The 15,822-nt window shown below is 38.9% G+C and overlaps 1 protein-coding gene across 1 annotated transcript in view; it reads right to left on the reverse strand.

The window, feature by feature from the left end:
- CEP128 (centrosomal protein 128) overlaps positions 1-7,145 on the reverse strand; it is a gene marked incomplete at its 3' end in the record, with an annotated part of 210,477 nt that extends 203,332 nt beyond the window's left edge. Inside the window, exon 1 of the mRNA XM_007470471.1 lies at positions 6,991-7,145. The remainder of the gene's footprint in view (positions 1-6,990) is intronic.
- Between the last annotated feature and the right edge of the window lie 8,677 nt (positions 7,146-15,822).

Genomic DNA, 15,822 nt, shown 5'->3' on the forward strand with positions numbered 1-15,822 from the left:
ATATTTTAGACTCTTACACCTACACATACTTCTAAAATAAATGAGGCAGTTTAAAAAATTAAATTAAAACATGTCAAGATAAAAAACAATAAACAAAAACCCAAGAGAAAAAAAAAAGAAAACAGAGAGAAATGGATGCTAACAAACAGAAGATGGATTTCTTACTTGTAGTTAAGCCCTAGAATTGTACTCTCTCTATTTGCTGACAGATAAAAAATAAATACAAATTACACTATTACCAAAACAGCAGACAATAATGCAGCCCTCTAGGGGTGCAGCCAACCCCTAATAATTGTCCAAACTGTTCCAGAATGGGCAAGAGATCAGCCTGGGCAAAGACAGAGCTAGGATCCCCAAGTTTCTAACACCATTTTGTTTAAATCAGAGGATGAAAAGTGGAGAACTAGAGACCAAATCCAGCCAACCAATATGTATTTTTAAATAACACTCATTGTGTTACCTTAAAACTTTAATTTGAAAACAAAAAGACTTCACATAAAAAATCTAATTTCCAGTTTCTCTTGAAAAATTCAAAGATCTGGCAACACTGGGGATGAATTTTCCCATGGCAACACAGACGTAAATAGTGGCTACCCTGGAGTTAGTCATGTACCTTCCTCTTGTCCTTTGCCCTTTGCAGTCCCCACTGGGCCTGCTTCAGCAGTGTTACCCAATTAGCAGTTGAGTTTGCAACCCTATTTTGGATAAAGAACCAAGACAAAGGAAGTTTATCAGCCTCATTCTCCAGTTAAAAATGAGCAGTTCAACTGTGAAGAATTCATCAAGGTTAAATGCTCGAAAGATAATGCTTTCCTCTACAGACCAGAAGGGAAACTGAGTAATACAGCTTCGATATTAGCCATGCCTATACACTGTAAAACCAGAACAAGATACAAGCATGAGCATAAGGACTTGATTTTCAGCAAACTACTTAGAATGTTTTCACACTATTGTATACAGAAGAAATTAAATGCAGAACAGTGCTGTACCTTGCATAATCTGGCTCCAATTCTTCACCCCTCCCAAGATGCACTGCCCTCCCACCATAGGTAGAGTTACCGCCTGTCTCTGAGCTCAGCTATTTGACCTACTTTGGCCAATTGGATTTTCGCTGACATGGCACAAGCAGATGCTTGAAATGGGATTACGCACTGGAACCTACTCCCCCATAACTCTTCCATCACCATGAGGACATGCCCACGCTATCCCACCAGAAGGTGTGGGAAACGTGGTTGCCCCAGTGGCTTCCAGCTTGGATCAGCAGACCAGACAGCTGAGCTCAAACAAATGAGTCTAGCCAAGATAAGCAGACAAAGTGTATACTGGCAAGGTTTTATTTATTATGCAGTAAAGGCCAACTGATATATATAGGTTACTAGTAAGTCATTTGATTTGGTTCAGAAGATGGTTAATTTCCTGACGTTTCCTCTCGAGCCTGCTCTCCTTGAGAAAACAGGTTGGTTTCAGCCTCTTCTAACGGTAGAAGCAAAAAAGGACAGGTTCATACTAGGATGCACAAAATAAGCATTAACAATTGATATTACAAGTGACAGGCCACCAATTTTTGAGAAAGTAATCATAAATATCAGTTGGGGCTATTTATTTGTTCCCTGTAACATTAAGGTTTTCAAAAGAAACATACGGGCTTCCCTGGTGGTGCAGTGGTTGAGAGTCCGCCTGCCGATGCAGGGGACACGGGTTCGTGCCCCGGTCTGGGAAGATCCCACATGCTGCGGAGCGGCTGGGCCAGTGAGCCATGGCCGCTGAGCCTGCGCGTCCGGAGCCTGTGCTCCACAACGGGAGAGGCCACAACAGTGAGAGGCCCGCATACCGCAAAAAAAAAAAAAAAAAAAGAAACATACTATTTCTTAAGTATATTATAAAGCTTATTTGTTTTCTTCCTATTAGTTTTTCAAGTAGAAACAGAAACTCCTCTTAACTTTCCTAGTGAACAAAACAACATTAAAAATTTTAAGAAAGGGAAATATTTCTTATTGCTATTTATACCTTAAATTTGCATATTGCTTTATAGCTTACAAAGAATTTTCATTAGCATTTTCTCTTTTGATCTCCACCTGAATCCTATAAAGTTGGTATAATTACAACCCTTTACTTTTGTTGCTAAAGGAAAACAAAGTTTTAAGTGAAATACTTATCCATGATTGCTTTGATAAAAAGTTACAATAAGAGAACTGGAACCTAGATCTTGTGTCTCTAAGCCAGTGCCTTTTCCACAGCATTCTTAGATGCAAAAGAACTGTGTAAATTCCAAATACATTGTCCAATCACTGAAATGTCTGGGGGTTCTTTTGTCCTTCCCTACCATATTTCTTACGATCCATTCCCCCCACTATACACACACAACCAGTGCATTTAAGGCCAAACTATTCCATATGTACCCATTTACTCAGAACTAAAGGTTTATATAATGAATACAGTATAAGATAATAAAGTATTAACTATGTAAATCTGCTATACATCATATTTTCTACAGCTATTTTAAGATGAGTTTTAAATAATCCTGTCCCATATTAAGAATATTTACAACCTCTTTCAAGCCGAAAAGCATTCCTTTTTTTTCCAGAAATCATATCCTAAAGCCTTAAACTTAAAAAAAAAAGTATTATGAATATTTTTCCTCCACTCTTTCTCAATCCCCATATTTCTTTCTTCCCCCACTCTTCGTTTACTTTATATCTTTAGATCTCCCTTTAACTCTTCTATAATAATGAACTGGAACACTTTTTTACTGTACTTAGAAATATGATTACTCAAGAGTTTGGTATTTTTTATTCTTAATTTTTAAAGTGGGTAAAAAGAATAATGTATATATTCTTTCCAAGATATAACAAAAACTTCTAATTTTTTTTTAAAAGGTGATTGGAATACTTTGTACCATGAACTGTTTCCTTTAATATTTTTAAATGTATCCATAAAAATTTTAAAGATATAGAATTAGAAAGGAATCCAACTATAATAAAATACAGCTCAATATAATAAAACCAGTTACATTCAAACACTGAATTACTGCAAGTCCATGGATGTAAACTCCAATTAAGAACCTCAATTTTAAAAACTTTCAAAAAACAAAAGTTGAAATAATAATGCTGAATAGCTAATGCTCTAACATCACAGCTTGCTCTATGACAATAAGCCTACAAAGTAAGTAGCATTGTCATCATGATATGTAGATAAGAGGCTTAAAGAAGCTAGGTAAGGTACCCAAGGTTACACAGCTTCCAACAGCAGAGCCGAGTCGTGAGCCTTTCTTCAAGGCCCAGATTCCTAACCATGTATGTATCCCTTCTCATTACCACCAGCGCCATTCATAATTCAGGACTTTTCTTAACTCATTACTAGCCACTATAATGGTTTCTCTGAGTCTTTTTCTATCCATTCCAACCTTCACTGACACTCCACTGCCCATGTGATTGAGTCTAGGTTCTTGAATCAGGAATTCAAGACCCTAATCAAGCCACCCTTCTCTTAACGAAAGAACCATAGAAAATATAAGGCCTACATTTAGCTATTAACACCAGCTATTCTCCTACCACTTCCATCCCTCACTAATGTCATTAGGTCTGACTGAAATGCCGTCTGCTGTCGATCATTGCCACCTACATAAATTCCACCCATCTTTCCAGGTAAAGGTCAAATAATACAATCTCAGCGAAGCCTTCCATCTCCAGCCAGAAGTGATCTTTTCTCTGTCTGCATACTTATAGTTCCATACTTATAGCAAGACAATAATTAAACATGTCCATAATATGTAATTATTCCTGCCACAGAATCTTTTTCAATTTCTCAAATATGTTATGCTCATCTCACCATTATACCTATGCTGGATTCACCACCTAGAACATTCTTTTCACTCCTTTTCCTTTGGCTAACTCTTACTTGTCCTTCAAGTCTCAGTTCAGAGGAAACTTCCCCTAGAAAGCCTTCCTTCACTGCCCCCACCTTAACCCTGGGCCAAGAGCCCACCTTGGACACCAACTCCTCACAGCCCAGACATAGCTAACGGGCTGTTTACTAGTCTGTCTCCCTTCTAGTCTCTAAATCTCATCATAGACTCCATTTACTTTGTTCATGGCTGTATTTCAACACCGAGCATAGTGCCTGGTGTGTAGCTGGAATATTTTTTAATGAATTTACAATTAACTTCTCCTTATTACACTGTCTGATTAATCCAGAGACAAATTTCAAAGTACAGGACTTTGCAATTGGTGATTCTAATTAAATAATTGTTGGATGAAATAATTTTTGCAGTAAATAGCCTAGATTAATTATCTTAAGTCCTCAGACAATATGGATTGAACTGCAAAACAGTATAAATATGAATACTTGATATGTCTTTAGAGTAAACAAGGATAATCATTTCAAATTCATTTGAATGTGTTAAAACTTATAACTGAATCAAACCTAGGTTTGCTTGAATTATTGCAAATCACTTTCTCATTGCTATTTGCAGCTACCTACATTCCTCAATTATTATTTATTGGTACTATAAAGCTCTACACACTCCAAATTACCTAGGCTCTTTACTATCTGTGTCCATTCTCAGTACTGTTTTAATGTACCAATTGCCACTCATAAGCTAACCCATTTTTGCCATTTTAAAGCCTTCACTCTCCCACCAAGCTTTTTCCTTCTTCCTACAATCTATAAAATTATCTCTTTTTTTAATTTAACTTTTTTTTATAAATTTATTTATTTTCAGCTGCATTGGGTCTTCGTTGCTACGCGCGGGCTTTCTCTAGTTGCGGCAAGTGGGGGCTACTCTTCCTTGCAGTGCACGGCCTTCTCATTGCAGTGGTGGAGCACGGGCTCTAGGCACGTGGGCTTCAGTATTTGCAGCACACGGGCTCAGTCGTTTTGGCTCGCGGGCTCTAGAACGCAGGCTCAGTAGTTGTGGCACACGGACTTAGTTGCTCCGCGGCATGCGGGATCTTCCTGGACTAGGACTCGAACCTAGTGTCCCCTGCATTGGCAGACCGATTCTTAACCACTGCGCCACCAGGGAAGTCCCTCCTTTTTTTAAATAATCAGAGTTCACTTCTTCCAAGAAGTCTGCCTTCACTAAAATCCTAGTTCAGGCTTAGCCTTAATTCACCTATTCATTCATCTATGAGCTCATTCATTGAGTACCTGTTTCATGGCAAACACTGTGCATAAAGTAGATTTTAAACGTTCATCAGCTAAACGGATTCATGTAACCACAAATACTCCCATCTCCCAAACAATCCAAGTACCAGTATTGTACAGATATACATCAAGGGTTATATGAATTTCAGGGAGGTGCTAAATATCTGATAAAGACCTGATAAGCCTCTTAGGATCATTCATAATTATTAATAAGACACCAGAAACAAGGTTAAAGAACTAAAGTGAAAACTCAGAAAAATATTTGGATTATATGAAAACCAAAGAATTCATCATCTCTTTAAAAAAACAGAAAAAAGAACATTCCAGTAGTAAAAGGTGCACAGGATAAACAGGCAATTCACAGAATACGTATAATATATTCTATTTCACTAAAGAATTGCAAATTAAAGTAATGATATTCCTTTTTATCTGTTTTGTACCTGTGAAAAAAAGTTCTCACCACCAAGGGCACACCTTGCTGTAAGAATATTAACTAGGATAGCTTTTCTAAAGAACAATCTGGCAAGTAAAAATAAGTAATATGCACGTTTTGACCCAGAGATTCTACTTCTATAACTATATCCCTAAGGAAACAAAAGGAGATGTATGTATAAGATGTATGTATACCCTTAGATGTAGATGTCGGTTAAAGAGCTTCATGGCAGAATTATTTATAGTAGTAAAAAAAAAAAAAACCCACAAATCCACTGATAAGGGATACATTAAATGTATCTAGTTATTTGGGATACTATGTAGCAGTTAAAAGAGACAAGGTAAAATTTTATATGTACATTATTACAAGAAAGAAAAACACTATAGAAGTATGAATATATTGAAACATTTCATATTAGAATCAACCCAGTGACATTATTACATGGATTACAGTGAATCTACTCTAGGTTATTTTTATATTACTCCCAAATGTGTCATGATTGCAGTTGAAAATTTCTGGACTAAATTATCCTAACAGGCCCCTCCAGCTCTAATATTCTTTCATTCTAAGAACCTTATACACATTTAACTTAGACAAAGTGTTATTACAAGACCCCAATCGGTCTTCCCTACATGTTTAAGTGCCCTTTATCTAAATGAAACGTGAAAATGTTAAAGTGTCCAGAATTTTAAATCTATGATGCAAAACCTGAGTTAACACTATCCTCTTGATTATCAATGACAATTTATGTTGCATACATACACTTATAGAAATCACAGATACAGTTGCCTCCTACCTCAATAATAACATAAAGACCATTATATTGATATTTTGAAAAAAAAATAAGAACGATAATAGAAGCCTTTGAACATTTAAAGAGATGAATAACAAGAAACATGGCTTATATGGTACACAATATAAAAATACTAACCGCAAATCAAACCCTATTAGAGGGCAATCAGAGACAGCAATGTGGCCCCTGTGTAGTGAGCAGGACTGGGATTTAGAGTCAGAAGACCTGGGGATGAAGACCACTCTTTTGGCTGCAGAATCCAAGCAAATCAAATAACCTATCTGAGCCTCAATTGCCTCATTTCTAAAATAAACAGAAGGATAATAAATGTATTATATACAACATGTAAAAGGTGCCTAATACAGGGCCTGAGACAAAAGAGGTTCTCAAATACTTGTCTAATAGAAGTAGGTGCATTATTATTGCTTTTATTAAGGTATCTAGTTTGTTCCCCTGGATTTTTGTAATACTGCATGTACAACCATCCTATTTAATTTTGATACTGCATGTTAGAAAGGGGTTTCTTGATCCTTAAAAGCCTATTTGTTGCCATATTCTTTTCCACTATAAATATGCAAAAATATGTTATCTCAGAAACTCAGGGAGGAAGCATACTTACAAAGCACACCCCCAAAACTCTATGTTGCTGTCCTCTGAGCTCAGTGCTCTTCTTAGGCACGTAAGTCTGCCTCCTATCATTTCTTCATGAGGTTCAGGGCAAAAGGCCTAGTCAAATGGATGACCTTGGTTGCCCCTACACTTTCCCCAAACCACCTACATATAAATGAAACAAGGAGTAAAACACACCCACCACCTTAATTTTTTTAAAAACAATTAAAGATAAAAATAAGCTCACCCTATGTACAGTTTGTGTACATAGCAGAGAATATATCACATCAAGTCAGAGAACAGAGAAAATGTTCCTTGGATCATGCAAATGCCCCACTGAAGTCACAGGAATTCTTCACACCCAAGTGCCCAGCCAGCATACTCCTCACTGGTGACTTCAGCCCATACCTGGTCATGCCTTGGGCTGGCTAGAGCATGTCGCAGTGTGCACTGTAGCCCAAGTCTAGCCAAAGGTACTATCCCTAAGCATGTCTCTCAGTGGGTAAACTAAGGCAGGTAACGAAATTAATATGTTACTTCTGAATTTAATGGCCCGACTGTATTTCCAAGCCAGTAAATGAATTACATGCTAGCACACCTAAAGGAAATATTTTATAAACTGCCCAGCTCTTCCTACATTTAGTATTGCAATTAAATAAGTAAAAGTAAAATGCCTTTGGTTTTAAGAGCTGTGGACAGAAATATTCTCAGTTCTTTGTGATGCCTTTCAAAGTAGTCTGTAAGAATCCACTGAAAATTATCCACAGAACTGCTGGTTGTCCACAGAAAAAAATAGATCTGGGAATACATCTATCAACCACTCCAAGAAAAAAGGTATTCTCTTAATCAAAACATACAGTCAAGAGAGAGTTCAAGTTGACCCAGAGGTCATGCAGTGGCAGAGAGGACACAGGTATGATGCATGCTTAACTATTTTAACAAAGCAACTACCTTCATTCTGTGAGTCATAGACACCCCCAAATTTCTCTGTGCCAACGTGAAACTACCAAAATTTTAATCTTCTATCTGTGCTGTCCAATACAAGTCACTAGCCATATGTGGCTAATGTGCTATAAATGTAAACTAGATGCAATACTTAGCATCATTTTTTTAAGTTTTTTAGGATGTAAAATATCTCAAGTTTCATACTGACTACAGGTGGAAATGAAAACATTTTGGATCTACTGTGCCAAACCAATTACTTAAAGAAATTTCACCAGCTCCTTTTTACTTGTTTAGTGTGTGTGAGTACTAGAAAATTTCACCTTGCAGTGTGGCTCACACTATGTTTCTATTAGCACAGCTCTGTATAGTTAATAAAAATAAATAACAAATACTGAGCACTCCCAATGGCCCAGGCCCTGTGTTAGATAGATACTTTACGTAATACTTGGCACAAGGCTACAAAGCGGTTTTACAAGATGTCCGCGGCTGTGACTGAGCTCCATCAAACCGACAAAGGATGCAGCTGGAATTCAATGTCAGGTGTTTCTATGAAATAACTCAAATAAGGGGCTGTTAAACAGCTGACACTGGGGCAACTCCCATGTTGGCATAGGAAAGACAAGTCATTGATACAGCGTTTCCAAGTGCAGCAAATTTTTGTGACTCTAAAACATGTACAAAACGTCCAGTTATATCCCAGGCCAGGCAAGTACACGCCAGAATGAGGCCAAACTCCTTGACAGCTCAAGCTTCACAGCTCCTAGCGGCAGGACAAGCTGCTCTCAAAAAGAGAACAACGAAGTTCAAACGCCCTGCATAACTTGACCAGGACCTGACTGTGGACACCCACGCCGAGGGAGGGGGGCGTCGGGGTGCCAGGCACGCCGTCTCCCCCACCTTTAGCACACACACCACCCATCCACGGCCCTACCCCAGATCTCCGGGCGGCTTTGGCGTCCCCACCCCTGGGACTAAGGGAAGCGGGACCTAAAACGTCTACGACAGTATAGGGAAGTGGTAAAGAAAGAGCGAGGGGACGGTTGGGCGCAGGTACCTGAGACAGAAGAGGGCCCCAGGTCCTTAATGCCGGATCATTGCCGAGGCCCCACCCGGCTCCCGCGGCCACCAGTGACCCAGAAGGTGTAACTGACTGGACGTAGCGACGCAACCGACTCTGCTCTCCCCAGACTCGCAGCTATGGCAACTTGAACTAGCCGCCCAGCCGCCGCAAGTGTACAGTGCCCCGCTGCTACCACTTGGTCCTCTGGGGGTTGTAGTCCGTCTCATGCTCAAAAGCAAGGAGTTACTAGGGGAGTGAGGCCCCAAAAGAAACTGCATTTCCCAGGATGCTATACGACTGGCCTTGGGGTGACTTTTCCGGAAGAAGCCGAATTAGCTGGCACCTGAGTCCCTCGGCCGCGCCCTCTTGCCCTGTTCTTTTTTTTTAAAGGGCCAGTAACTCCTATAAGCGACAAACACCAGATAATGAGTTGAGAGCTGCTTTAGCCCTGACTCTAGCATAATCAGAAGTGTCTAAAATATTTACTTTGTAAAAAATAACCAAAAAATCAAAGTAGCTGCAATACTAACACAAACTATGTTTCTTTAACTCCTTGGAGAACAGGGAAGCATAACTTCCAGCACTGAAATGCAAAAATTCCCTTAATACCAGGACCCAATGTCTTTTTCATTTCTTTTTCTTTTTTAATTTAATTTAATTTATTTATTTTTATACAGCTGGTTCCTATCAGTTATCTATTCTATACATATTAGTGTATATATGTGAATCCCAATGTCTTTTTCTAAAGGCTCACAAATTCTTAGAACTGGAAGGGAACAGGGAAGATTATCTAATAAAACCTTTTAGGCCTGGAAAGAGTAAATGACTCGCCTAAAACCACACAGTTCATTAATGGCAAACCCAAGGTATATGAGACTGTCACTTCATGGCTGCTTCTACCTCAGTCGTTCTAGAACATGAGAGAGACATATTCCACTCAGAGAAGCTGGTTTCAGTCATGAAAAGGTGATGATAAAAACCTCGACAAAAAATTGAACTTTGGAAAAGCTACGAAGACGGGAAAGTCAAATTAGTCAGCTGGAGCTTTGTTCCCTTCTGCTCTGCCAAAGAGACCATTGATTGTTTCCTCCTCAAGGCTAAAATCAAATTTCACTTTATCTGTGAAAGCTTTCCAGGCTACCTCAAGAAGAGCCAGATCACATTTTTAAACTATGCAGTTTCCTTATTCTAATAATCTGTACCATAATTATCCATTTCCCAGTTGGTCTCTTCCACTAAATTCTAAGCCCCTCCTGTGTTTACAGGATCTTAACCTATTAAAATTGTTATTTCTCTTCTTAGCCTTTCCTCACTTCACACTCTTCCTTCATATTTCTCCCTCTCTCTCCCTCTCTCTCTCTCTCTCTCTCTCTCTCTTTCTCTCTGTCTCTCTCTCTCTCCCCCACTCCCACCGGGGGAATGCATGCACACAAAATCATAAATAATATATATTGGAATTATTCAAATATTTTCTCTGGACAACACTGAGGTAAAGTTTATTTTATATTCAGCTTCAATATAAAATAAATCTTCTAAATATCTACCTATATACTTGCATCTATCTTCAAGCTATTTGCTCAAAGTTGTGTTCAAGAATGTGCTCCACCTGATACTGATTTAAGGTGATTCAGAACAGCCTTAAACTTGCTCCATATGCATGTGGAAGCATAATAATTACTCCATTTATTTGTTCACATTTTGATTTTTCAAAACAAATGTATCATTCATTTAATTCAGCAAATGTATGCTGAATCCTCCTATGATCCAGACATTGTATTAGGCACTGAAGGTGCAGTAAAATTGATGAAGTAAACAACATAGTCTCTGCCTTCATGTTAGAATCAAGTGAGGGAAATAGATTATTAAACAAATTATTACAAACCCAGGTGAGAGTACCACATGGGTTTCTATAGATAGACATAAAAAAACTTCCTGAGGAATTGATATCTGATTAACTGCAGGAAGAATGACTACCAAAAAAAGCTAATTTAATCTTGGTATGCATTAATAAAAGCTGATTTTTCCACAACCTCTATTCCCTGGTTCAACCACATTTAGAAAATTGGATTAAATTCTGGGGACCCCATTTTTAAAGTGATATTAACAACAAAAAAGCAAAATCAGATACAACTGGAACTGATGGATAGAGAATCAGATTTGAGTTCACTATGATGAAGAAATTTTAAAATACATTATTAAATTTATAGCAGCTTTCTGTCATATGGCGTGCTCTCAATACACAGATATGATATCCAGAAAAAGTACAGTGAAGTCAGATCATAGACTCTTTCTCCTTCTTAACAAAAGAGATAAAATAATAAAGCCAATTTAAAAAAAAAGATTTTACACAAAATGTGCCTGTAACTACCAAATGACCTTAATTGCTTTTAACTGATATGGCGGGCACACATTATCCAAACCCAAAACCACAGTCAAGATGAATCACCTGAATTTAGAGGTGGAAAAACCCACAAGGATTACCACCTGCAGTGCATAGTCTTTTTTCACAAACAATGTTAATAGAGGCACAGAGAGGTTACATGATGTATTTGGTTTGCTAGGACTGTCATAATAAAATACCACTGAATGGGTGGCTTAAACAACAGAAATTGATTTCTCACAATTCTGGAACCTGCAAGTCTAAGATCAAGATGTCAGCAGGTTCAGGTCCTCCTGAGGCCTCTTTCCTTGGCCTGAGATGGTTTTCCTCTCTGTGTGTCCTCATGTGGCCTTTTCCCTGTTTGGGCAGTTGCCTGGAGTCTCTCTTCTTATAAAGACACCATCACGTTAGATTAGGGCCCCACCCTTATGACCTCATTAAACCTTAATCACCTCCTTAAAGGCCCTATCTTCAAATATTGTAACATTGAGGGTTAGAGCTTCAACATATGGGATGGGGGAGCACAGTTCAGTGCATAACACATGATTTCCCCAAAATTGTACCTATTCAGGATTAGTGTCATCAGTGATCCTCCCACCACACAATACCCTGATAAAATTAGATGTGCTGGATATATTTTACATACCTCACCCACATTTCCCCTTTACTGGGAATGCTCCTACCCATAGCATTGGGCTCCTGAAGGTTTGTTTATATTATACAAAGCCCCTATCTCTCTGACCGTGGGTGGTTGGACAAGGGACAGATACCTGAAATAATCTGGGCCAATTATGTTCTTTAAACTTTAAAACTGGGACTCAAGCATTTAATTTGTTACGTGAATAGTCTTGATGTATAGGTACAAGCTGAAGTTGTCGTAGGGAGGTGACCATTTTCAACTATGTTCAAGAAGAAACAAAAATCTAATACACAGAGAAAGAGAAAGAGAAAGAGAAAGAGAAACAAATGGGTAAAGCAGCAGGAGTAAACTGTGCAGCCCCAGAGGAAATAAGCCTAAGAGAAGAGGGCCTTGCTTCCTGACAACTTCCAAGTTCCTGGCTCCAATCCTACTTGTATTATTAAAAGTGTTATTCCCACTTGTATATCCTGTACTTGTGACCCAGGATACACTAGAGGCAGCTGGAGGTGGTTAAATGCACAGATTTCAGAGCCAGACCACTCGGGTTCAACTCTTAGCTATAATACCTATCAACTATGTGACCCCCAAGCACATACTTAATCACTCTGTGCTTTCAATTCTTCCTCTGCAAAATGTGGATGCTAAGAATAGTACATAATGTGTAGGGTTGTTTTGAGGATAAAATTAATTAATGTGTGTGAAGGATTTAGCCCAGTGCCTAGCCCATAGTAAGCAGTCAATACAGTTTAACTGATATACACTATGATATCCTAAAATGTTAGTTCCATGAACATTGGGACCTTGTTTATTGCTTTGTTTTAGGTACTTAGAATGAAGAATAGACCATGTTGCCTTGTGATGATTTCCCTTTTGAAGCTTAAGATAAGTTCTACTGACTAAAATTCAAAGAGCCTTGACTAAGATTACACTGGTGAAGCCTAACTGTCCAGCCTGTGAGATTTGAGGTATTAATGTCACATCTAGTTTTTCTGAGCAATTTCATCAAAAACCCTTTTGAACCATACCAAATATTAAACATCTAGATGGGCTAATCAATAAAGAGGTTGTGGGATGAGGCTAGCCTGAAACCATTGACATGAACCTCACAACCCAACTCTGCTGTTGTGTGGCAGACAGAGGCAGTGGTATTTCAAGTAGAAAGGGCAGAAGTTTGTTCTACCCATATCTTGCAAACTCATACTACTGTGAAATAACAGCAGAAAACTGATTATTTCTATGTGACAAGAAAATATATTTGAAGTACTAACCAAATTTTCCCCAAGTATTTTCTTGTCCCCTTGGTTCCTTCAACCACCCACCTCCATTTCAGCCAGCTAAGCTGTGCTGTGCTTATGGCTCAGAGAAGGGATGTGACCACAGGAAGCAGAAAGGGAGAGGAGGTGAAAGAGAATAAAAAGAAGAAAAAAAGTAGCCTCTTCCTGATTCTTAAGCATTAAGCCTAGAGATCCTCAGATAAGGAGGATCTGGCTATATAATTTGTAAGGCCCAGTGCAAAATGAGAACATGAGGCACTGTTCAAAAGTGATTAAGGATGTCAAAATGGCAACAGCAGAGCATTAAACTAAGATCAAGGTCTTTCTGAGTGCATGGCTCTGTGCAGTTACACAGATTACAAACCCATGAAGCCAGCCCTGCTTTCAGAAAGGAGTTGTGGTATAAGCAAAGAATTTGGAAGCAAATATGAACAAGAGAAGTCCCCACAAAAGAAAAGCTATTCCTGATGGGAATTGTCATAAGAAACAGAGAAGAGAGCCCTAGGATGGGAGGTTGGGGGTTGAGGGACAGACCTGATGGTGTTGGAGGAAAGCCCATGTCCATAGAGCACACAGCCTCCACTCAAGCAAGTACCATTCATAGCCTGAACCTAGCTGTCCTGCCCATTGGCATTAGGGGAGGATGTCCCTTCAAAAAGCATGCATTTTGCCCAGTGATTTTCCAGTCCAAGTAATGACCATCTGTACCATTAGACTTTGCTCGGTTCTGTCTAGCCATCACAGATTGTCAGGCTCCCTCATAATATCACAGGACAATTATAAGCCCTAAGAAGGAAGATGGATCACCAAAGTGGGATGCTATTGGGAAGGTAAAAAGGAAATCCTCAATATCCTAATTTGTTAGGACTGAATGAAACTACTCAAAATTCTCTCTGAACCAAGACAGTGGTGAAAGCCACTCTCTTTACACCAGCATGAGATGATCATAAATGGTCATTGACTCTCTTTTTTATTATTATATTATTTTATTTATTTATTTATTTTTGGCTGCGTTGGGTCTTCGTTGCTGTGCGCAGGCTTTCTCTAGTTGCGGTGCGCGGGGGCTACTCTTCATTGCGGTGCGTGGGCTTCTCATTGCAGTGGCTTCTCTTGTTGCAGAGCACAGGCTCTAGGCACGCGGGCTTCAGTAGCTGTGGCTCACGGGCTCTAGAGCGCAGGCTCAGTAGTTGTAGCACATGGGCTTAGTTGCTCCGTGGCATGTGGGAATCTTCCCAGACCAGGGCTCAAACCCATGTCCCCTGCATTGGCAGGCAGATTCTTAACCACTGCGCCACCAGGGAAGCCCTGTCATTGACTCTTTATGCATCAAGTTTCAAGATAACTGCAAGTCTAATAAGAGTTGAAATAAAATATAAGATGCTGCAAAAGTGGTATCGCCCGCTACTCCAGAATCATCTTCAGCCATTCATTGTGTAGAAGCACTGTTGATCCTATAAATATTCTTTCTAGCCATACACTTCCTAATTATATGTATTTGTCACTTCCAAGAACATCACAAATATAAAACAGCAATTTTTATGCATTTAAATCAAAATGAAAAACTATTAATGTACAAAACCAAAATTGTAAGACATTTTTGTAGCTAAATAATATAGCCTATGTTCCACTTTAATAGGCACCTTTTGAAAAAAGACAAAACACATAGAGTAATTCATTGCTAAGTACCACTTTCTGATATTTGAACCATGCTAATGGTCGTCCTACATAAAGGAAAATGCAATGTTCTATAGCCATTTGCATTTATCGGTTGTATTTTAAAGGATTTTTTTGTGTTTAATGGATCTGAGTGCAAACACTTCCCTTTATTTAAATGGACTCATCTTCTCATCCTGTGTGTTTATTTGCCCCAGTTTAAAAGTTATGCTAAGGAAAGAAAATTGCTTTATTATCATATCAATTTGTTGAGCAGGCTATTAGAACATAGCCATTCGCTGAGGGCTTGCTCTAGTTTACTAAACTGAAGCTGGTTGACATAGGAAATTTCACCTATGTTATGATCTCCACTAAGCCAATTTTACGCTGTATAAATCTTGATTAAAATGTTACAGATTTCAATGTACCACTTCTGTTTCCAATAAAGATGGAGTAGGAGAGACCAGACTTACCCTACACCTGAATCAAACAAAAATACAGGCAAAATATATGAAATAATGCTTTTCAAGACAGTAGACATCAGACAAAGAAGGGCAGAGAGATAGGAAACAAATAAGGTAAGCCTTATGATTGCCACAACTTACTGCCTTGAGAACATTTCCTGGGCATGGTGCAAGGAGAAGGAACTCAGAAAGAGCCCAGCAGATGCTCTGAGTTGAAGAAACAGAGCTGAGAGTAGGGGAAGACCAATGCAGCTGGAGTTTGCAGAACAAACTGGAGTGGAGAGAACCACATAGAGAGAAAGCTCCAGAGAACTCCATGAAGTGTTCAGCAGAGTATGAGTCATCACATTTATGTGAAGAAACTGAGGCTGGAGATAGAAGCACCTTACAAGAGTGGAGGGAAAAGTGCCTCTCACTCACAGGACC

Source organism: Lipotes vexillifer, unplaced genomic scaffold (assembly GCF_000442215.2).
Source record: "Lipotes vexillifer unplaced genomic scaffold, Lipotes_vexillifer_v1.1 scaffold841, whole genome shotgun sequence".
Classification (NCBI taxonomy): domain Eukaryota; kingdom Metazoa; phylum Chordata; class Mammalia; order Artiodactyla; family Lipotidae; genus Lipotes; species Lipotes vexillifer.